Source organism: Pseudochaenichthys georgianus, chromosome 1 (assembly GCF_902827115.2).
Source record: "Pseudochaenichthys georgianus chromosome 1, fPseGeo1.2, whole genome shotgun sequence".
Taxonomy (NCBI): domain Eukaryota; kingdom Metazoa; phylum Chordata; class Actinopteri; order Perciformes; family Channichthyidae; genus Pseudochaenichthys; species Pseudochaenichthys georgianus.
The window spans coordinates 49,027,366-49,050,842 of record NC_047503.1 but is presented as its reverse complement, the minus strand read 5'-3'; the positions used below and the strand labels follow the sequence as shown (position 1 = coordinate 49,050,842).

General features: G+C 42.5%; 1 pseudogene; it reads right to left on the bottom strand.

Moving 5' to 3' along the window:
- Window positions 1-15,873: 15,873 nt before the first annotated feature.
- LOC139434332 (zinc finger protein 570-like) lies at window positions 15,874-21,756 on the bottom strand (annotated as a pseudogene).
- Window positions 21,757-23,477: the final 1,721 nt, after the last annotated feature.

The window sequence follows — 23,477 nt, the reverse complement described above, 5'->3', positions numbered from 1 at the left end:
CTTGGTCGCGAGAGGCAGACCCATCAACATACAAAATGAGGTCAGCGTTGGTCAGAGAAACGTCTTTTAAGTCCAAACAATAAAAACCTGTCTGTCTTTTAAGTCCGGTCTAGGTGTGCACACCATGGAAAGTACGTCAACCGTCTTCAGGCAATGTTCAAACTAAATGAAGTCTCTCCTTTTGAAACATCATGTGTTGAAATAAACACCTGCAGTTCAAAAATAAAAAAAATGAATTGCCTAATATTTTTTGTTGTGGAATCAATTAATTTCTTTCTTTAAAGGCAAAAACATGAAAAAGCTAAGAGAAAAACCCTATTATTTGGAGCAACTTAATTTATAAATGGTTGTCAACTTAAAAACATGTGTTCATGTTCAACATGTGGTAATTAAGTACATACAATTTAAGATTATATTTAAATCATACGGTAAAACAAGTTGGAACTTCGGAGTAATCAACTTAAAAACTTGTGTTTATGCTACCAATTATTAAGTAAGTGGTAATTGAAAACACCTCTGATTGTAGAGGAAAAGCCTTCTCCCCTAACCCAAATAACTTTGTTGCTTTAACAACATTTCAATAGAAGTTGTCTTAACTCAATAACCATCGATGCAACCTATTGCCTTGATTTTCTTTGTTTAGCCAAGGCATTTGTTGTTAGAGTGTACGTAGACTGGGCCTCCCATATAACCTGGCTGAGCCGATATAAAAACCAATCAGCAAATAACTTTTCAATACATTATTGATTACTATTTTTGAGGTCCTTTTAGGTTGGAAGTGAACATAAGTCATAGGTACATGGTGTACTTTTCCTTCACTACATGTATGTAATACCTTTAGTTACTTCACAGATGTGGATGAATGATGTGAAATATAATCAAGTGTTAAATCAGACTTTAGTTCCACCTGGAGTAAATCCACAAGCTACCCTGCAGTCGACAAAGTACTTCAGACTAGCTGCACCTTCACCAGCTTTGAGAACACTTTCATGATCAATCATTATAAAACATATCATATATATTATTCTGAAATGGACCAATCTGCACAACGACTACTTTTACTGTCTTTACTTTCACTATATTCTGATAATACTTTTCTACTTTTACTTGAGGAACATGTTGAATGCAGGACTGTTACTGTAACACTCTGGTACTTCTACTTTTACTCAAGTACAAGATCTGAGTACTTATAATTTCACTACAAGATCTGAGTACTTATTCCTTTACTCAAGTACAATATCTGAGTACTTCTAATTTCACTACAATATCTGAGTACTTATTCCACTTCTGGTAGTGTATTAGTCTGAATTGTAGCTACAAAATCACACAGAGCTGCATAAAAATAGAATAATATGTACACGTGTGTACAATGATTTGTAGGTAATTTTGACTACTCAAGACACCTCACTTATACATCTTCAAAGTATTGGTTTTCAGAATATTAAACTTGTTTCGGCAAATTCAGATGATAAAATACAACTTTGAAGCTTGTAACGGCATAATTACAAGCAGAGAACGGACTAATGTAACATCACAGCAAGCATAACAACAGCCGTGTGTTATGAACACATACGCAAGAATGACATCATCTGTCGCTTAGTGACAGGTTTTGGCAGAGCAGCCAATGATGCAATACGCTGATCTGAAAGCGCTTTCCCCTCTCCTGAAATGACATGACCCAAAAATGTAACTGTTCTTTGTACATATTGGACTTCTTTACCATTTAGCCTTAACACAAACGTGTGAATGTGTAAGGTTTACCATTATATTCAAATGTGAACAAAAATTGACTGTCTTTGTGTACCGGAACACTGAAAAAAAATGCATTTGAGACATCTATGGCAGTAAATATGTTGCAGAGGCTGGAACTTTTGGAGTAATCAGATAAGAATTCCGGACGAGCGTGCATGCACAGCTGCATTTACATCGTAAATCCTGGACAAATCTCCACTCGTCAGGAGGTTTGTCTCTGATCTTTTTGACAGGAAACGTCGTTATACGGAATAATGACCCCTTGTTTAAGCAGAGAGGTAAACACTGGCCGAATGCCATCAACAGCTTCACGTTTCAATGAGTACGGTACGGAACGTGAACATTAAACCTACGTCATATCTGTGAGCTGCCCAGAGTGAGTATGGCACATCTGAAAGTGCGGCAGGAAGCTCAGAGACATGAGAATTACCTTATCCTCAACCAACAGCAATGTGCGCAGAACGGCTACGTTCGTGCACATTTTCATTTGATACATGTCACGTGACATAGAGTACATGACATATTCTGTGTGTGTAGGTGCCCAATCAGTGACTGACTCCCAATCTTTAACGATTGGACCCAAATCCCTCCATCTATCAGTGGGGCCCCCTGGCTAGTGAAATGTGTGGACCGCCCCTGGGATTTGACACAGCTGGTTGTGTCTTGTGTGTGTGTGTGAGTCTAACAGAGATAGCGCTACCCAGCGAATTCCAATACATTTTTAAACATGAGCTCATCATTCACACATTCTAACAGTAAAACTCTCATCATAGCATTTACACGGATCTTTCAACCACGTTAGCAGTACAATGCAAAATGAGAAGCCTCCACACAGCAGGTGGAAAAACACGTTGACCAGTCAAACGCAACAACTCCTGAGAATCAGGATATGTCAGCAGCCCATTGATACACATTCACCAGTTATTTATCATCAAATGACACTTTTTTGAACCATCGTAGGAGATGGCTGTCGGACTTTAAGACCCTCATTTGTGGAAAAATTAGGTCCAAGCCGAACCGGAGAATCAGATCTCTGCCCAGTAAATGTGTTGGGCAGACAGATGATAAAATAACTGTTTTTTACTGATGTGGGAATGGATGACTGTCACCACCGTTATTTTTACTCTGAAGTGGAACAGAAACTTCTCCTTTACAGTTACCCAGCACATGAATAAATCTATCACTAAATTTGCATTCAGGCAAATCTACCCTTTTTTTACCACAGAATGTGTAGCCCCAGAATCAACCAAAAATGTGTGGGACATTTCTTAATGCAAACATTCACTGTCATATTTCAAATATGTACCCTCTTTAACCACAGACATGTTCTCTAATTCTTCTAATTTCTCAATAGCATGTATGATGCGTGAGGTGTGAGGTGTGTCACTTCCCTGGTTAGATGCTGCTGGCATGGGTTCCGTCTCCCCCGACCGAATTCCTTCCTCCTCCACTCCCTCCCTCGACTGTCAGTTTGAAGAATTGTCTTTGTTGTGGTCCGATTTATCCGATCAAAAGTTCTTTTTCTGCTTCTCGTGTGGGCATTCAGCGATCCGATGACCCGTCTGTCCGCAGTTAAAACAGCGATTGTAGTTATTGCGGTCTTTTCCCCGTCCTCTGCCTTTTCCTCCCCGGCCTCGGAAACCCCCTCCTCTGCCCTGGCCATCACTTTGGGTCCAGGTGGTTGTAATAGCCTGGACCATGGTCAGCTGGCCGGGGAAAGGGGAGCATGTAGTTATTCCTTTTTGGAGGTGTTCTTTTCTGTAGAGTTCAGCTTTCTTCGCGTCTCTTTTCTTTTTCTCTCTCTTGTCATGGATCTTTTTCAGTCCTGATTCTTCTTCATTTTCTTTTCTCTGTCTCTCTTCGTCTCTGCTCCCTCTCTGTGTGTCTTGCTGGGCAGCTGCTCCAGCGGCGGCTGGTATGTTGACCTCTGGTCCAGCAGCAGCAGCCCCTCCAGGAGCCTCCTCAGCAGGTAGCAGACGGGGGGAGGAAGGGGGGAATGGGGAACTTAGGTGAGGGAGAGGGTCCCGCACGCCTGAAAACAGAGGATAAAGGGAAGCATGTGGTTTATATTGTGGAGGTAACACAAAACACTTTTTATCTTCCTCTTCAGTCTTATCCTCAGCCTGTATCTTTTTTATTGCCACGGCCAATTGCCTTCTTTCACGGCACTCTGCTTCATCCTCCCAGTATTTTAAACACTTTCTATGAGTGTCCAGTTTTTCCAAGTCTTTTACTTTAATTGTACTCTTCTTTTTCATCCCATCTCCATACTCTTGTAATTTATCTCCCAGGTTTTTGATTTTTAATTTACTCAAAGAACCTCCCTTAGGAAATCCGAACATTTCCGTCCATATATTTAATTTAGACAGACTTTCTTCACCATATTTTGCTCGCATGACATCAACAATCGGACCCTCAGGAGGCTGTACACACCCCCTCCCCTGCTTTGCTCCCATAACAAACTCTTTTAAAGTGTTACCAAAACACTCCGTGTTACCAAAACACTATTTTTCATCCGTCGATGCCAGATATTCCAAATATCTCTGCTTTCGAGCAGTCCCTCTCATAAATGTCATGGAGTTTAATTACATTTAACTTTAAACAATTTAGACTTTGTACATCTCACCCAGTATTGAAAGCCCGTTTTAGTTCGTTGGATCTCGTGAAGTCAATCGGTTCCACCCCTCGCGCTGGTCCCCTCGTCCCGTACGGTTTTTTTTCTGGGTAGAGGAGGATCCAAAGATCCCGGAGCTAGCAGCCACCAGCGTCCAGAGGTGTTCCCAATCAAACATACAAAGATCCTGCCGACAACGCCACTTGTTATGGAAATCTAGGACCCAAACACGGCTGGAGAGTACAAGTCAAGTGATCAAAACAAATAAATGGTGAATCGAGAAAAGCTGTCTTTTGGTTATTTATTTGAAGCTTCAAATACACGATACAATAATATAATTATGTCACAAGTCGGACAGAGTATAAGATAGTCTGCGCGAGAGTGCGCAGAACAATGAAGAAGCAGAGATTATATAAGAAAAGAGTGGGAATGTTATAACTCTTGTGTTCACACGGTCAGATTGTTTATGAGACACCCAGTGGCCTTGAGCAGATAGCATAACGGTTCTTGTGTGACTCCCAGTCGGCTAAAACAGCTGTGGCCTTGCAGAGCCTGGGAATAATCCATAAGAGAATATAATAATAATAATAATAATAATAATAATAATAGAAAGCACATCAGGAAATAAGAAGCATTTGGTTTAAGCATATGAAAGATATAATAAGGATGATATATTAGAAAAATGTCCACTACAACTACTTCACAGTTCTCACTAAAACATCTATTAGGAAGCTGCAGCTGATTCAGAACGCCGCTGCTCGAGTCCTCACTAACACTAAGACAGTGGATCACATCACTCCTGTTCTGAAGTCTTTACTCTGGCTTCCTGTGTGTCAAAGAATATATTTAAAAAATACTGCTGCTGGTTTATAAAGCTTTGAATGGTTTAGGCCCAAAATACATTTCTGACCTACTGCTAATTTATGAACCATCCAGATCTCTCAGGTCTTCAGGGACTGGTCAGCTTTCTGTCCCCAGAGTCAGAACTAAACATGGAGAAGCAGCGTTCAGTTATTATGCTCCAAATATCTGGAACAATCTCCCAGAAACCTGCAGGTCCGCTGCAACTCTGACTACTTTTAAATCCAGACCAAAGACTTTTCTTTTTGCCTTCTGCTTTTAATTGAACTATTCACATCTTAAACTGCACTGTAACTTTTATCCATGTATTTTTTCTTTTAATGTTTATTTTATTATCTTTTCTTTTTAATGACTGATTTTAAATGCCATGTTCTTAATGTCTTTCGTTTTTTGTAAAGCACTTTGAATTGCCTTGTGTTGAAATGTGCTATATAAATAAACTTGCCTTTTCTTTGTGTTTATTTATTTGTTTGATGAATAAACAAAAGTTGGAGTCCGTCAGGACCGAGGGTCGGAGCAGCTCATTTGCTTTAGAGAATATTACACCCGGAAGTACAAACCCCGTGATAGTCCTCAAGCTCTGTGATTGGATGTTTGAGTGTGCTCCGAGGGTTACGCCGAGCATCGAACAGCACTTGAAATGGGATGGAACCACGGTAGACTGTCCAAAACTGGATTTGAACGGGTCCACCCGGTCCCCCCGCCGTCCCCAGAACTACACATGCTGGCTATTGTGTTTCGCAACATGTTCTCTATCTATGGCAAGTCTCTACTGGGAATTGTAGTTTTAAAAGACGTTTTCGTATTTCCCATAATAAGAAGTTGCCAGTATTAAACTGTGTAAATCCCTGGAGGTTTAGGGGATGGGAAACACTCAAATGTCCATCCATCCATCTTCTCCCGCTTATCCGTGGTCTGGTCGCGGGGGTAGCAGTTCCAGCAGAGAGCCCCAAACTTTCTTTTCTCTGGCGACATAAACCAGCTCTGACTGGGGGATCCCAAGGCGCTCCCAGGCCAGCGAAGAGATATAATCCCTCCACCTGGTCCTAGGTCTACCCCTTGGTCTCTTCCCAGCTGGACGTGCCTGGAACACCTCCCTAAGGAGGTGCCCAGGTGGCATCCTAACTACGTGCCCAAACCACCCCAACTGGCTCCGTTCGACGCGACACCCAAATGTAAAACATATAATTAATAAATGGGTGAAAATTACTTGTGCCAATAATGGGCAGCATTAATATATGCCAGCATGCCAGCTAAGGTCAGAAGAGCTTTATTTAACAGCTGGTCTTATGTCTGTGACCCCTGTCGTTCATTGATAAGCCTGAAACATGCACTTGTCAAGGTTCAGAGGCACATTTTGGAAATATGACAGTAGCCATCGATCATCTTAAGATAAGATATACTTTATTTATCCAAAGTTGGAAACATTTGCATTACATCAGCATGTGTAACAGTTGTACATATGCAGTGGTGTTTATTTGTAAATCATTTAGTATAATCACACAAATTCTGTGTTTTATATTTAATAATTCTGTGTTCTTTTTTGATTGATTGTTCAATACCTGACAAGGTCGGAGATGAAAAACTTGGGTCGCAGGTTCCTCAACAGTGCATTACAAGACATCTATCAATATGTGTCTATACCTCCACCATTAAACTGTCATATTCTGCACAAAACTAGGGCCTCCAGGGTGGGTGGAGGGGGTCAGGAGGACGGGTTTGGGCTGACAACCCAGGAGCACAGCGGAGGACCCGGAAGGGATCTCGGGGCGGACGGCCCGGGGGCAAGGCAGAGACCATAGAACGGGTCTCGGGCGGACGGCCCCGGGGCAAGGCAGAGACCATGGAGGGGGTCTCGGGCAGACGGCCCGGGTGCAAGGCTGAGTCCACGGAGGGGATCTCGGGCAGACGGCCCGGTGGCAAGGCAAAGTCCATGGAGGGGCGAAGGCCACAGCGGGCGAACTCAGGGGGCCGGGCTCGAGGGCGAAGACCGCGGCACTCAGGGGCCCGGGCTCGATGGCGAAGACAGTGGCTCTCAGGGGGCCGGGCTCCAAGGAGAAGACCACGGCTCTCTGAGGACCGGTCTCTCAGGGGGCCGGGCTTGAGGGCGAAGACCAGCCAGCTCCGGAGGCCGGGCAGGAAGGCGCTGATGGGACAGATCCGGAGGCCGGACAGGACCCGGTGTCGGCCGGACAGGAACCAGAGCCGGTGGGACAGGCTTCGGCAGGATCCCCCACGGAAGAGGACCAGGAGTTGGCAGGACCCCCGGCGAGACAGGTAACGGCGGGACCTCCAACGGAACAAGAAATGGGATTGGCAGGACTCTCAGCGGGTCCTCCAACGGAACAGGATATAGGGTTGGCAGGACCCCCGGCAGAAGAGTCATCGGCGGGACCCCAACGGGATAGGACACATGGTTGGCAGGACCCCCGGCAGGAGAGTAGTCGGCGGGACCTCCAACGGCACAGGACATAGGGTTGGCAGGACCACCGGCAGAAGAGTAGTCGGCGGGACCCCCAACGGGACAGGACACAGGATTGGCAGGACCCCCGGCAGGAGAGTAGTCGACAGGACCTCCAACGGCACAGGACATAGGGTTGGCAGGACCCACGGCAGAAGAGTAGTCGGCGGGACCCCCAACGGAACTGGACATAGAGTTGGCAGGACCCCCAGCGGAACCTCCAACGGCACAGGACATAGGGTTGGCATGACCCCCGGCAGAAGAGTAGACGGCGGGGCCTCCAACCGCACAGGACACAGGGTTGGCAGGACCCACAGCGGAACCTCCAATTGACCAGGACATTGGGTAGGGACTTGAGAGGGAACTCGAGAGGAGACTCGAGAGGGGACTTGAGAGGGGACTCGAGAGGTGACTTGAGACGGGACTCGAGAGGTGGCTTGAGAGGGAACTCGAGAGGTGACTCGAGTCCCCTCAGTCCCCTCCTGCTCCCTGGCTAAATGATGCACTGCGTGCTAATAGAACCGTCCTTCAGGCAGCAGAGCGGAAATGGTGGAAATCCAAACACCGTGACGACCTCCTAACCTATCAGGCTCTCCTCTCCTCTTTCTTTGCTTCGATCTCTCATGCAAATAGCACTTTCTTTCAAGATAAGATCCAATCTTCCTATTCCAAAAAACTATTTTCCATATTCTCCTCCCTCCTGGACCCCCCCAAAGCCCTTTCCCCCTCCTCCCTTCTGTCAAGCGACTTTGTTAACCACTTTGAAAAAAAGGTTGATGATATTCGCTCTTCTTTTTCTGACTCACCTCTACTCACCGCCGGGTCACCAGACCCTCCTTTCACCCACACACTGACCTCCTTTTCCCTCTCTCTCCAAGTGAGGTTCTTACCCTCATTACCTCTGCCCGCCCTACCACCTGTCCACTGGACCCTATCCCTTCAAACCTCCTTCAGACTATCGCTCCTGATATTCTACCGTTTCTCACCCATTTCATCAACACTTCTCTAACTTCTGGTCACTTTCCAAACAGTCTCAAGGAGGCAAGAGTAAACCATCTCCTAAAGAAACCCACTCTCAACCCGTCAGATGTTATAAACTACAGGCCTGTCTCTCTCCTCCCGTTCCTGTCTAAAACACTTGAACGCGCTGTCTTTAGACAACTCTCCTGCTATCTCCATCAGAACAACCTTCTGGATCCGCACCAGTCTGGTTTCAAGGCAGGTCACTCCACATAAACTGCCCTCCTTGCTGTCACTGAGGAACTGCACACTGCTAAAGTAGCCTCCCTCTCCTCTGTCATCATCCTTTTGGACCTATCTGCTGCATTCGACACGGTGAACCATCAGATCCTCCTTCGCACTCTCCGAGAACTTGGAGTTTCAGGCTCTGCACTTTCCCTCCTCACCTCATACCTCAAAGACCGCACCTACTGGGTTACATAGTAGAGGGTCCGAGTAAAAAAAAAAAAAAGTAAAAGTTCTTCAATGTATTGTTAGTAGTAGGCTAACTAATACAAAGTCAAAAAGTATCAATTTCATTAAGAACTAATGGTAACATTTTATTTTTATCACTCATCAAAGACAGCAGAAAGCATGCATTATGTACTATGGAGGGGACTCTGACAGAGGATTACTCACAAAGTACACAGAGTAAAAGTACTTCATTTCATTTCTGGTAGCAGTCAAAATACTACCGAGTCCAACAGTTAGTTTTATTAAGAACTTGTGGTAACAAATATTTGTATCACTCATTGAATATTGTCAGTGTTAGACAAAGGCCTATTATATTTACAGCCCTTGATAACATTCATTTTCTGGGCTCGATATGTGTCTCGGCTATTTTAGTTGTGATCGCTAAATTCACCTTGTTTCCCCTTGTTTATAATAATATCACCGTTCCAAGCAAACGAGGGCTTTTGTTTTGAAATCACTTCTATGAGTTTTGCCCCGCCCCTCGCTCCAATGACTATTTAGTGAGGTACAAAACAAAAAGGCCTCTTAGACGCTCTTCCGCTAAGTTGTGTAATAAAGAAAAACAAATGGACCGTAGATACACGGATTAGGGCAACACCATCTGGTCACAACTTTAAATATTCGACCATGTTTATGTGCAAATTAAGAACCTTTTTCCTTTTTTTTACCTTTATTTATACAGATAAATCCCATTGAGATCATTGATCTCTTTTTAAAAAGGGAGACCTGCTCAAGTAGTTCCACATGAAACATAAAAACATAAACAGAACAACAAAAGGACACCATCCAGCATCATTTACATAATTATCCACATAAGCAGGTACCAATAGCTTCCGATTGACTAGCATCCAACCGAGCTTTAAAAACATTTAGTGGCACCAGATTGTTCAGTTTCCATTTAATTTGCAGACTATTCCAAGACAGAGGAGCTGCGCATCTAAAAGCTGTCTTCCCTAAGACAGTCCTAGCAGTTGGCACATTTAATAAAACCACTGCATTCGATCTCAGGCAGTAGCCACTTACAATTCTCCGAAAGATCAGGGAGCAGATATAAGATGGAAGTTTCCCTAACATGGCTTTGTATATAAAAATGTACCAGTGACTGAGCCTCCGTACAGTTAGTGAAAGCAAACCAGCCCTTGCATACAGGGTACAGTGATGGGTTAATGCTTTACAGTTTGTCACAAATCTTAGTGCACTGTGATACGCAGCATCTAACTTGACCAGGCAATTGGCAGGTGCATTCATATACATCAGTCCAGCACAGGTACAAAGGTCACAGAGCCTTTTCCTGGCCTCATGCGAGAAACAGGACTTGTTCCTGTAGAAGAAACGTAGCCTAACCCTCAGTTTTTTTAGCAGGTTATTGACCTGAAGTTTAAAAGTGAGACAATCGTCAAGCCAGATACCAAGGTGTTTGTAACAGGCAACAACTTCAAGTTTTGTTCCTTGCGTAGTTACAATATCTAAAAACAGATTCTGGTGTCTTTTTTGCTTTTGAAAAGAGCATTACCTTGGTTTTATCCACATTTAAAAGAAGCTTTAATTCAGAGAGCTGAGTCTGAATAGTGTTAAAAACAGCCTGTAATTTAACAACAGCCTCTTTAATGGAGGGACCTGCACAATACATCACAGTATCATCCGCATAAAAATGTAAAGTAGCTTCATCCACATCATCACCTACGCTGTTAATATATATGGAGAATAAAAGTGGTCCTAAAACATAACCTTGTGGTACACCATTAGAAATGTTTAACCACTCAGAAGACAGTCCATCAAAATGAACACATTGGGACCTTTCAGAGAGGTAGTTCACAAACCACACCACTGCAAGGCTGGATATGCCAATACTGAGTAGCCTCTGCTTTAAGATGCGATGATCAACGGTGTAAAACGCTTTGGAAAGGTCAATAAACAGAGCTGCACAACTCTGCTTATTATCTAAAATACTAGTAATGTCATTTACCACTTTCATTGTGGCAGTGATGGTGCTGTGTTTCTTTCTGAATCCTGACTGATGTTTAGACAGGATGTCGTTTGTACATAAAAACTCCTTTACTTGTTCACTCACAAGTCGTTCGAGCACCTTAGCCAGAACTGACAATTTAGAGATTGGCCTATAGCTATTTAAAATAGTTGCCTCCCCTCCTTTCAGTAAAGGCAAGACATAAGCAGACTTCCATACTTTTGGAATTGCATTTGTGCTGAGGGAGAGGTTAAAAAGAGAAGTAAGAGATGGAGCAATAAAATCTGCAGCTATCTTTAAAAAGAAAGGTTCCAAGTTGTCCGGGCCAGCCGGTTTACTAGGATCTAACTTGGATAATGCTTCATGAACAATACCAATAGTTAAAGGAGTAAAACTGAAAGGGTTTTCCAGACCACATTGCTCAGAGTCAAGGATTGGAGCGTTCACAGAATCAAACATAGAACCGCAGGACACAAAATGCTCATTAAAGCAATTTAGCATAGTAGCCCTGTCTGATATAGAGCCAGATGCTGTGGTAAGGCACGGAGGTAGCTCATTTGGGATATCACCAGTGGAAATCGATGTTATGGTTTTCCAAAATTTCCTAGGATTATTCAGGTTTTCTGTGGTAACCGACAAATAGTACTTTGATTTAGCACTTTTTATTTGAGATGTGAAGCTATTTCTTAGCTGCCTAAAACGTAGCCATTCTACCTCTGAGCCTGATTTCCTAGCCTTAGCCCAAGCATTATTTCTCTTATGAAGTAGACTGGACAGCTTAGCAGAAAACCAGGGATTTTTTCGTCCCTTCACTCTAAATTTACGCAGAGGTGCATGTCTATCTATACTTTTCATAAAACCAAGATAAAAATAAGACCATGCAGTTTCTACATCAGCACACAGATTGATTTTACCCCAATCAAAATCAAACAGATCATGTAAAAAACCCTGCTCCACAAGGTGTTTTTTGTCTCTCTTTGTGATGATACGTGGTTTAACCTTTTGGACCTTAGTGTCCCTAATTGTGGCCACAACACAGTGGTCACTCACATCATTAGCAAATACTCCCACAGATGAGTATTTATGTGGAACATTTGTTAAAATTAGATCAATTAAGGAGGATTTATTTGGGGACTTAATATTTGGGCGAGTAGGACTGTCTATAATCTGGGTAAAATTCAAAGAGGTACACAGGTTTTTAAAATCCTCTGACACAGAAGTTAACCAGTCTCAATTAAAATCACCAAGCAGCACTATTTCCTTGTAGGAAAGTTGTGATAACAATTTTTCCAATGACGATAAAGAGTCCTTGACAGCTGAAGGGGCCCTGTAGCAGCCCACCACCATGACCTGTTGACCCTTTGTTACCTCAATATTCACGGCTAAACATTTGAGCTGTTTACTAACAGATTTGGAAACCATATTGGTTACACAAAACTTATTTTTCACATAAATGGCAACGCCACCACCTTTTTTAGCCCGGTCAGTACGATATACACTGTAACCATTTATGTAAATGTCAGAGGCCAAAATGGATTTATCAGCCACGTTTCTGATAAGACAATGACATCAGCATCAGTCGAACTCGCCCAAAATCTAATTTAGGTAACAGACTACGCACATTTAAATGAATTAAACCTAGCCCAGATCTAGATATAAGATCAGCAGGAGTAGCTATTTGACTAATACTGCTAGGTGGACCTGGATTTGGCTGTACATTTCCTGATAGTAACAACAATAAAAATACCAAGCACCTTTTCCTCTTAATCAACACACATACATTGTCAGCTGTTCTAGAGTCACCAGCAAACTTCGCGAAAGTGAGATTAGAGTTTAAAAAACTATTCTGAAGGACCATCGTGGCAGGCATGTGAGAAAGACAAACATTTTCCGAAATGAATGTCCGCAACAGTGCAACCAGCAATTGTTTGGGCAACACCTCCGAAACTGTACAGGGGATGTCCACTGCGGGCGGCAGAACATACCCGAATCCAGTAGATTTTTCAGGACGACTAGCGATCTTCTCCTTGTCCAGCACAGCCAAGAAAAGGCACAGCAGAAACACGACACCCGCCATTCTCCCAGTCCAGCACAACGGTATCCACGCTGTTCCCGGAGCAAGGTGGAACCAGGCCTCAGCTACAGCAGCACAGCTGAGCAGAGCAGGTGGAACCAGGCCTCAGCTACAGCAGCAGAACAGAGCAGAGAAGGTGGAACCAAGCCTCAGCCACAGCAGCACAACAGAGCAGAGCAGGTGGAACCAGGCCTCAGCTACAGCAGCACAGCAGAGCAGAGCAGGTGGAACCAGGCCTCAGCTACAGCAGCACAGCAGAGCAGAGAAGGTGGAACCAGGCCTCCGCTACAGCAGCACAGCAGATCAGAGCAGGTGGAACCAGGCCTCAGCTACAGCAGCACAGCAGAGCAGAGAAGGTGGAACCAGGCCTCAGCTACAGCAGCACAGCAGATCAGAGCAGGTGGAACCAGGCCTCAGCTACAGCAGCACAGCAGAGCAGAGAATGTGGAACCAGGCCTCAGCCACAGCAGCACAACAGAGCAGAGCAGGTGGAACCAGGCCTCAGCTACAGCAGCGCAGCACAGCAGAGCAGAGAAGGTGGAACCAGGCCTCAGCCACAGCAGCACAGCAGAGCAGAGCAGGTGGAACCAGGTCACAGCCACAGCAGCACAGCAGAGCAGAGCAGGTGGAACCAGGCCTCAGCTACAGCAGCACAGCAGAGCAGAGAAGGTGGAACCAGGCCTCAGCTACAGCTACAGCTTAAGTGAGTCTCTTGTCTTTTCTGACTTTATGGGTATTTGACTTTATATTAAATACATAACAATAAGAGTGCATAACATATAATACTCTTCACTATCAATCCAGAACAATACAACTGCAGGAGTATGGATAAAGCGAGATGTTTGCATGCATGTTGCGCCGATTTGGGCAGAATCCAGCAGAGTGGATCGTGCTGTTCATCCTATGTCATCTATATGTAAAGAAAACAGTCTAAATATTTAACATAAAGCTGTGAAACAGTCTCAATAATTGGCAGCACAAATGTAAGGTTTAATTGGAATAAAAGGATACATGTTGAGATAGGAAGTTCTAATATCTTAAGAGAAGAGCTTGCATATAAAAAAATACAAAATACAAACGCTTTTGGCTCCTTCCTGTCTTTCTACTGGGCCTTTCTTGGCTTTGTGCTGGCTATCTTCTAGCTCAATTCAGGGTTTTGGATTTATTTTCTAGCTCTATCCCTGATCATTTTCAGAACCTGAAGGCTCTATACGGACTATCTTCTGGTTCTCCTCTGGATCCATACACTATCTCTTGTCTCTGTCCAGTGAATTACACTTGTGTTACTGGAGCAGGTAAATCATACAACAGATACTTTCAGCATTATCGGAGCACGAAGTGGAAGCGTGGACGAAACACAGCGGACTTCTAAACAATGAACACCCGCAACTTGGAAGAAATAAAGTTGAGTTGTATGCGTTCTAATATTGCAATGCAAACCCATGATGTAATGACAGTAATTAAGAATACTCATTTCAGTAGATGTAATCAAACAAAGCATAAACATATTGGACATGGCCTCAAGACTGTAAACTCTTCACATTCTGTTGAAATAGTCAATTACTAGCCATATCTCACCCATTGCTGTTTTGAATCATTAATGTGTGGATGACAGTTGAACTGGATGAGGTCACATTTATGCCATCTGCTGGAAAGAAGACGTATCGCTCTGTTCGCGTCATTTAGACAACAAAAAGAGAGTGAAGCTCTCATTTCATCAACAATCTTTGAGTACAGACACCTTCCTGCAGAGAGCACACAGCCCAACAGCACGTCTTTGGTCTAGCATCACTTTACAAAACGTTTGCATTAAGACACTAAGACTAGCTGGTCCATTGTAAAGGTCAGTCCACCTTAAATGAGCAGTGGGTGATCAGCAGGTGAAAGGCAGGACACGGGAACTTGGACCTGAGGAGATGTAACGATTATTAAACAAGAAAGTTGTTGAGTCAAGGGGTCAAAGAAATGAACATTTGTGTATATTAGTGAATCGGTTGCAGGTGGGTGAAATCAGGCTTAGGGAGTAACGTATGACATGTAACGTGTTATGGAAATCTAGGGCCCAACACAGCGCTCTGGAGAGTACAAGTCAAATGATCAAACAAATAAATGGTGAATCAAGCAAAGCTGTCTTTTGGTTATTTATTTGAAGCTTCAAATACACGACATAATAATATATTGTCACCGTTCGGGCAGAGTATGGAAAGTCTGCCCGAGAGTGCGCAGGACAATGAAATAGCAGAGATTATATAAGGAAAGAGTGGGAATATTATAACTCCCCTGTTCACACGGGGAGATTGTTATGAGACACCGTCTGGCCTTGCAGATAACATAACGGAACTTTGTGTGACTGTGTATGAGTCTCCCAGTCTACTGAAATAGCTGTGGCCTTGCAGAGACTGGGAAACTCATAAGAGAATATAATAGAATAATAATGGTAAAAGCACAACAAGAGGAAATAAGAAGCATTTGGTTTAAACATATGAAAGATATAATAAGGATAATAATAAGGATGATAATAATAAACATGTCCACTACAAACGGCATTAGGTCATCAGGACACGAAATAGACAAATGTATTGCCTTACAGTTACAGAAGCAGCTGACGACCAACACACTTGTGTCTTCAAACAATTATGGCATTTAAATCTTTTGTCACAAACATTGCAGCTCTATTCTTCCTCTCCTGTGTGGACTCTCATGTGTGACTTTAAATGTCCATTCAGTGAAAAAGCTTTCTTACAGACTGTACAGCTGTGTGGTTTCTCTCCTGTGTGGACTCTCATGTGTTGCTTTAAATTTCCACTCTGTGAAAAAGCTTTCTTACAAACTGAGCAGCTGTGTGCTTTCTCTCCTGTGTGTACTCTCATGTGTGACTTTAAATGTCCATTCAGTGAAAAAGCTTTCTTACAGACTGTACAGCTGTGTGGTTTCTCTCCTGTGTGGACTCTCATGTGTTCCTTTATATTTCCACTCTGTGAAAAAGCTTTCTTACAGACTGTACAGCTGTGTGGTTTCTCTCCTGTGTGGACTCTCATGTGTGCCTTTAAAATTCCATTCAGTGAAAAAGCTTTCTTACAGACTGTACAGCTGTGTGGTTTCTCTCCTGTGTGGACTCTCATGTGTGCCTTTACATTTTCATTCAGTGAAAAAGTTTTCTTACAGACTGTACAGCTGTGTGGTTTCTCTCCTGTGTGAACTCTCATGTGTGCCTTTTAAATGATGACTCCGTGAAAAAGCTTTCTTACAAACTGAGCAGCTGTGTGCTTTCTCTCCTGTGTGGACTCTCCTGTGTGCCTTTAAATGTCCACTATGTGAAAAAGCTTTCTTACCGACTGAGCAGCTGTGTGCTTTCTCTCCTGTGTGGATTATCATGTGTTCCTTTACATTTCCATTCAGTGAAAAAGCTTTCTTACAGACCGAGCAGCTGAATGGTTTATTTTCAGCACTAGGTCGTGAATCACTGACAGATTCATGTCTATTTTTCAGTGAGTTTGAGCCTGACGCAGGTTCTCTGGTCTCCTTCCAATCAGCACTGTCTTCAGTGTCAGGTTCAGAAGAGTCTCCAGTGTCAGGTTCAGAAGAGTCTCCAGTGTCAGGTTCAGAAGAGTCTCCAGTGTCAGGTTCAGAAGAGTCTTCAGTGTCGTCCTCAGTCTTTGGTTGTAAACTGCTCTCTGGTTCTGAGTTCCTGGCTGGTTCTGGTCCTCGACAGTCATCTCCATCAGCTTCTGTTTCCATGTGTTCAGTTTGTCTTTGATGAGGCTGAGAGGACTGAGGTTTCTCTTTATCATCTTCACTCTTCACAGGCTCAGGAGTGAAAGTGGACTTGGTGATATCAGCCTCATCCAGCTCCTCACTGACCCTGAGTTCCTCCTGTTCCTGCTTAATGTGTGGGGGGTGGGCTCTGGGTCCTCCTGGTGCAGACTGGTGCTCCACTCCTGCTGGTCAGGGAGAACCTCTTCTTTAACCACCACCTGGACGTCTGCGGGAAACAGGAGACACACATTTAGAACAAACTGTTAAGTGTTAGCATTTAAAAATCTAATTACCATTACAATGGGAGACATTTGTCAGCCATAATTAATGGCTTTGTTTTTATATTTTCACATTATATTTCTTTGTCCCACTTAATGTGTATTTTTGTTGTCTCAATTCAACTTATGTAGCCCAGCCCCTTTGAAAATGAAAAAGGGTTTTTTCTTCTGGCGTAGCACTAGCTGCAATAAACAAGGAATTGTATTTGAGATCGTTCACAGATACACTACGCCTACACTATAGAATTGAAACACTCTGTTACAAATTAAAATCCTGCATTCAAACCATATTTAAGTAAAAGTATGCAAGTATAATCAGAACATTTTACGGCACCTTCTTACGTAACAGTAACGATGGTGCAGTAAAATGTTCCCCGTCAGTGTTTAATTTATGATCTTTCTTGATTATTTCGTATGTTCACCTGGAATCAATCAATCAATGTTTATTTATATAGCCCAATATCACAAATGTTACATTTGTCTCAGTGGACTTCACAGTGTGTACAGAATATCAGTATGACAATACGACACCCTCTGTCCTTTGACCCTCACATCGTACAAGGAAAAACTTCCAGAAAAACCCCACAGTTTAAAGGGGAAAATGGGAGAAACCTCAGGGAGAGCAACAGAGGTGGGATCCCTCTCCCAGGACGGACAGACCTGCAATAGATGCCGTATGTAAATCGAAAAGATAATATATTTACAACATAGGTAGTCCAAATGTTTGGAAATGAATGTGTCTATAATAAGAAGATGAATCCACGAGGATGTCAGCAATCCTGTGGGAGCCATCAGGGAAGTAGTATGGTGAGAGTCAGGCAGGACCGCAGAGACAGGTTCAGCCACGACTCGAGGTCCAGGACTCAAATCCAGTGCTCAGGATAGAGGATCCAGGACACACGACCCCAGCAACAGGATTAGCCTCGACTCAGGATCCCGGCATATATATGGACACAAAAAAGAGATTTGCTGCTGCTGGGCACCCTCATGTGGAATCAAATGAAAATGTTGACAATGAAGTTGAAAATAATGACAATGAAGTGGAAAATAATGACAATGATGTTAGCAATGTTGATGTTGAAACTGATGTTGAGACTCAAACTAAACAAAGTGCTGTTATTGATGATATCAATCCGGAGGACAGTGCCTCTAACATTTCAGGTCCAAAGGAAAGGCAACACAAAATGCACTCTAATGTATCTAAAACATCATCCACCGCATCTGCAAGGCTAAAAGCAGAGGCTGATAAAGGTGGACAGGCTACAAATGATCAGTCCCTTCAGATCCGCACACATGAAGCTTCATGAGCATGAATTGAACAGACCTGCTGCTGTGTTAATTCTTTAGCTGCCACTTTAAGCTTTATGATGTGTACAACATTGATGTAATTTGATTTAATCTTGCCATTTTAAATGATATATTCAATAAATAAGGTTAAACCAAATCATTACATTACAATAGATTTTATTTTAATGATTTGGTTTAACTTAAAGAGAAACTTTATTGTTATTGCACATATTACAGGTACTGAGACAACGAAATGCAGTTTAGCTTCTAACCAGGTGCAACAAGCAGTGAAGTGGAAAGTAATGTACACAATATACAGAATAACATATATAATTAATTGAATGATGAATAAACAGTGGCGTATGAATACACTAGATATCAGCCTGTGAACAGTATGAACAGTGTGTATGAATATTCTAAGATATATAAAGTATGAAAACGGTAAGCAGTATAGTATAAAATATATAGATATTAATTTCATGATGATAAACATTGTGGAACAATGATGAAAAATGGGAATGGATGTGGCAACGTAAAACTGACACAAAACAACAACAAACTTTTGCCAGCCAATGGGAGAGTTTCATCAGCAGCACGTGGTAAAAACCACCAATGAGCGCTCAGCTCGAGATACCAGCGAGCCGTTTCCCATCAAGCATTTCGCTTCCGCAGCTCCTGGAGAGCAACTGCGCCGCCTCGCCTCGCTACCAAGGCTGCGGGCGTCTTTGTCCCGCGAAATTTCAAAGTCTCATGTGGGCGAGCCTCCAGAGCAAGTCGGACAAAATGACTAACCATCATGCAACGCACTAGCAAGACGTTGATCGCAACTGCGCAGATCTGCGCAGGTCTTGCTTGTCTCAAACAAGCCTACTTTCTCAGGAACACAGAGAGAGAGAACCGTAGCGACGAGACGCCACCTCGATCCAGGTTAGAAAGAGCTGGGAACTTCACTTCCAGTGCAGTTTGAGGACGTCAAAATAAAAGCGGGAAGGATTTTTTATTTTTGGTTTTAAGAACGATTGGCATCCGGACGTTGCCTTAACACCTACTACTGGATCAATAATAAAACTACTCTTTGAAAACAAAACTATTATAACTAACAGAAAATACTCATAAAGGAAAAAGGGAAAATAAATAAACATCATTAAGCTAAACAGGTCGCAGTGCACAAATCAAATATCTGTATAGTGTTAGACATTAAAATCAATGTGGATATGGCGTAATTTGAATTAAATACACTATTTAATTTAAATGGGTTTTATTCTTAAAAAACTGGAAGTTCACACTAACTATTAATTTAAGATAATGTTTAAATAACCACATACACCAGAATGATGTAATTTAGCAACAGAAAAAGGCAGGAATTGCATTGGACCCGCCCCCCACTACGCCGGCCAATAGGAGAAGACCTCAGATGACAACAGGAAGGGCAAGCCAATAATCAATCTCTTCTACCCCCTGTCCTGGACAGACAGATCACATGAGGAGAGCGCCTACTTATGTGCAATTTCATTTGTACACCACCACATCTTTTGTGTAATTAAATGCTGTTAACTTTTATAAGCTTCCCTTGACTCTTTTCAGTCTCCTGCCTTCAGGGTTCTAGAATTGCTTTCACTACTAATGAGACACATATGACTCCAACTTGACTGCACCTGAGGTCAGGTTACAGGGGTACTGCCCATATTTAGTAGATTAAAAGGAGTGACAGGACCTTCAACACATCCAGACCTCTAAGCATCAAACTCTGAACTCCGTTTCCAGTGCACTTTTTTGAAGACGGTAAAGATAGGCATGTTGGTGAGGAGGTCCGTGTTCATATTATGGACCAAACATGGCTTTAAACATCTGCGACATTAAATGGAGAGCCAGCCAGGAGAATGCTTGGTCTCTCAGTGTATGGGAATTTAGTCCCAAGCGTTTTTCTGTCTGGTCTGAATGAAGAAGCGCCCAGAAAGTACATATCATTTGAAATAGATGAGGGGAGACAGAAAGAGAAACTGTAGGTGTATGAATAGAGGAGTGAAGGAAAATGACACATTAAGGAATGAAAGGTGAAGGGATGAAAGGATGAATGGTTATGGGGATGAAGGATTGAGGGATTGAGGGATAAAGCGTCAGGGTGATGGAAGAGAAAGGGAGGGTGGTTTTTAAAATATGACTAACAGCATTTCTCCAATTGCAAATAATTTAAATTGATTCTCAGTTGAAGACTCTGTCTGTGGATCTTCGTATCAGAAACATCCCAGATCCTTATGAACACTGTGGCTCCTTTCCTTCCTAGTGACACATCACCACATGGGGACACTATGGGAGATAAACAAAAGCAACACTTATTAGATTTGTGTTTGTATTGCTAGCTAATAATGAAACATGATATACCGCTAAGTGAAACAGAAAACCTGAAATCTAGAGATCTTTGAAGGTGATCTTTTCCAAACACTCGTCCGATGGTCCTTCACTTGTTGTAGAGCTGGCTGTTGATTTATTCTGATTGTAATCTGACACAGTAACATCTAACAAGGTCTTCTACTAGTGAGCTTATGTTTCATGGTGTGAACATCTAAACTGTACATGGAGTGAAAGGTGATGTTTCTGGCTCTCTGTTTTAAACAGACTTGATTGGTCCCTGTCAGCCAGGACAGCTATTAACCAAGACACTGACGAGGACTCTTACAAGTTATTTATTATGTGGAATAAAAAAAACTATTTGACTAGACTTCTGTAATATCAACAACTCTGCAGTCTGCATGTAACACTTACTGTAAGCATGTACAGATAGTTGAAGCAGTAATATAGAGCACCTGACCACCGGCTGGTCTTAACGATGAATCATGTTTGACACCTCGACATAATTCACTTCAAGCTTCCAGCAGCTCATTCTCTAAACCTACAAGCTGCTGACTCCTATCTGCTGCTGCTGCTGCTGCTGAACACTGACAATACAAACTTTAAGAGTTGAACGTCAATATATTCACTTCGCACACATCCTGCATAGCCTCGCTCTCCTCAGGGACATTTCAACGTCCTCCTTCTTTGTTTCCATCAGGTGAGCATCTGAAGAGAATCAGAGAGACTTTGTGTAAAGTGACAGCTGGAACTGTGACTCTAAATGTGGAGTGGGCCTGTTTGATACTTCTAAAGGCCCTGAAACACCAAACTGACACCAAAGAACACGTCCCGACGGAACACGACTGTTGTGTCACCTCACGTCTCCTGCTTCTTGGCCAACATTCGCACTGGAACACACCGCAAAGACTTTAGCCAACGGCCAAGTAGCATGTACGAACTGCGCATGCGTGAGTGGCAATAATTCTCCTTACCAGCATGCGGCGGTAGTGTATATTCGTCATTCAAAAGAGGCAACAACTGGAAGACAGAGAAGAAGAACAGACTGCGTGATCTAAACAAACAACAAATAGCGTGTGCGTTCCATTTTCCCTCTCGTCCATCGAAAACATCTTTGGTGCGGTACTGGAGCTATCAGCCATTGGAGCGTTGCTTGTGGAAGACATTCTCAAGCAACCGTTTCGCTTCTCATGTACTGATTCGCTAGCTGAACAGCCAATCAGAGTGATTTCTTTGTTCGACTGCCTTTGGCCGAAGCACGGCCGATTCATGTTGAACGTTTTTTAAATCTACTTTATAGCTTGTAGTAACTCACGGGAGGCTTCTTTTATTTTATTTGTATTCATAATTATTTTTATTTTTTGTCAGAATGTAAAGATTACATTAGTTACGATTTTTTGTTCTCTAAAAACAGTGCATTGTGTGTAATACAACTGTGATTTTATTAAATTAGTTTTTAAGGAAGGCCAGAGCTTCAGCTGTGTCAAATAGATTTTTCCCTTTAGTTAACGTTATTTAAAAGATAATGATCATGTCCCCTGTATTGTATTACGAGCGTCCATTCCCATTGGATAACGGAGAATTGTACTCCCGGAAGTAAGTATTCTCCTTACTGTCGATTGATTTTACAGTGATATCTTCACTACTCATCGACTAAAAAACACCAGATTATCCTTGTTAATTACACAACATTGATTGGGTTGAATTGTGTGCAATGCTTTTGTATTTTCCCCCTTCGATTCGGAGAAACAAATGTTTTTTCGGAGTTTTAGGATGGCCGAAGACACTCCACTACCCAGAATCCTCAGCTATCGTTTGGGACTACACCATGTGCTTAGCTTGACAAACCCGTGATCAGTCCTCAACCTCTGTGATTGGATGTTGGAGTGGCAGTGTGCGAAGTTTACACAGAGCGTCAAAAAGGACTTTGAAATGGAATGAAACCCATCGACGGCACACTATTCAAAACAGGAATCGAACGTGTCCTACCCCCCCCCCCCCCTTAGGTCACAGGCTATACCCAAACCACCTACTGGTTAAAGCACGTTATTACACGTTTAGAGTAATTGCAATGCAGGAAGATTGTGTTGCTTTTTAATGACTGTTTAAAATGCCTTTTTCTTAATGTCTTTCATTTTTGTAAAGCACTTTTGAATATGTTATATTTTATGAAAACATTTAAATATTAAGAGTACATACAAAATAGTGGGAAAGTAGAAGGTCAATGATATAAATATAGAATAGAAAATATCAAGAAGATACTCAAATGATATCTAGAATAAAACAGTGTAGTGCCTGATAGGAGGATGTGCTAACTAATAAGGCTTTATTTAAACATTGAAGAATACTTTAGGTTAAGGTCTTCTTTTAAATAGGAAAACAGCTTTGGGGGTATCTATATACAGATAAATATTAAGCCTGACAAAGTCTAAATTGCATGGTTTGTTTTGGAACTTGACAATCAACTTTCCTGCAATGTTAACTATGTTGAAGCACTTATTTTAACTGATATTATACACATTAATTATAATCTTATGTATGTAGATAGTATAAGAAATGTGCAGAATACGACAGTGTAATGGTGGAAGTATACACACATATTGATA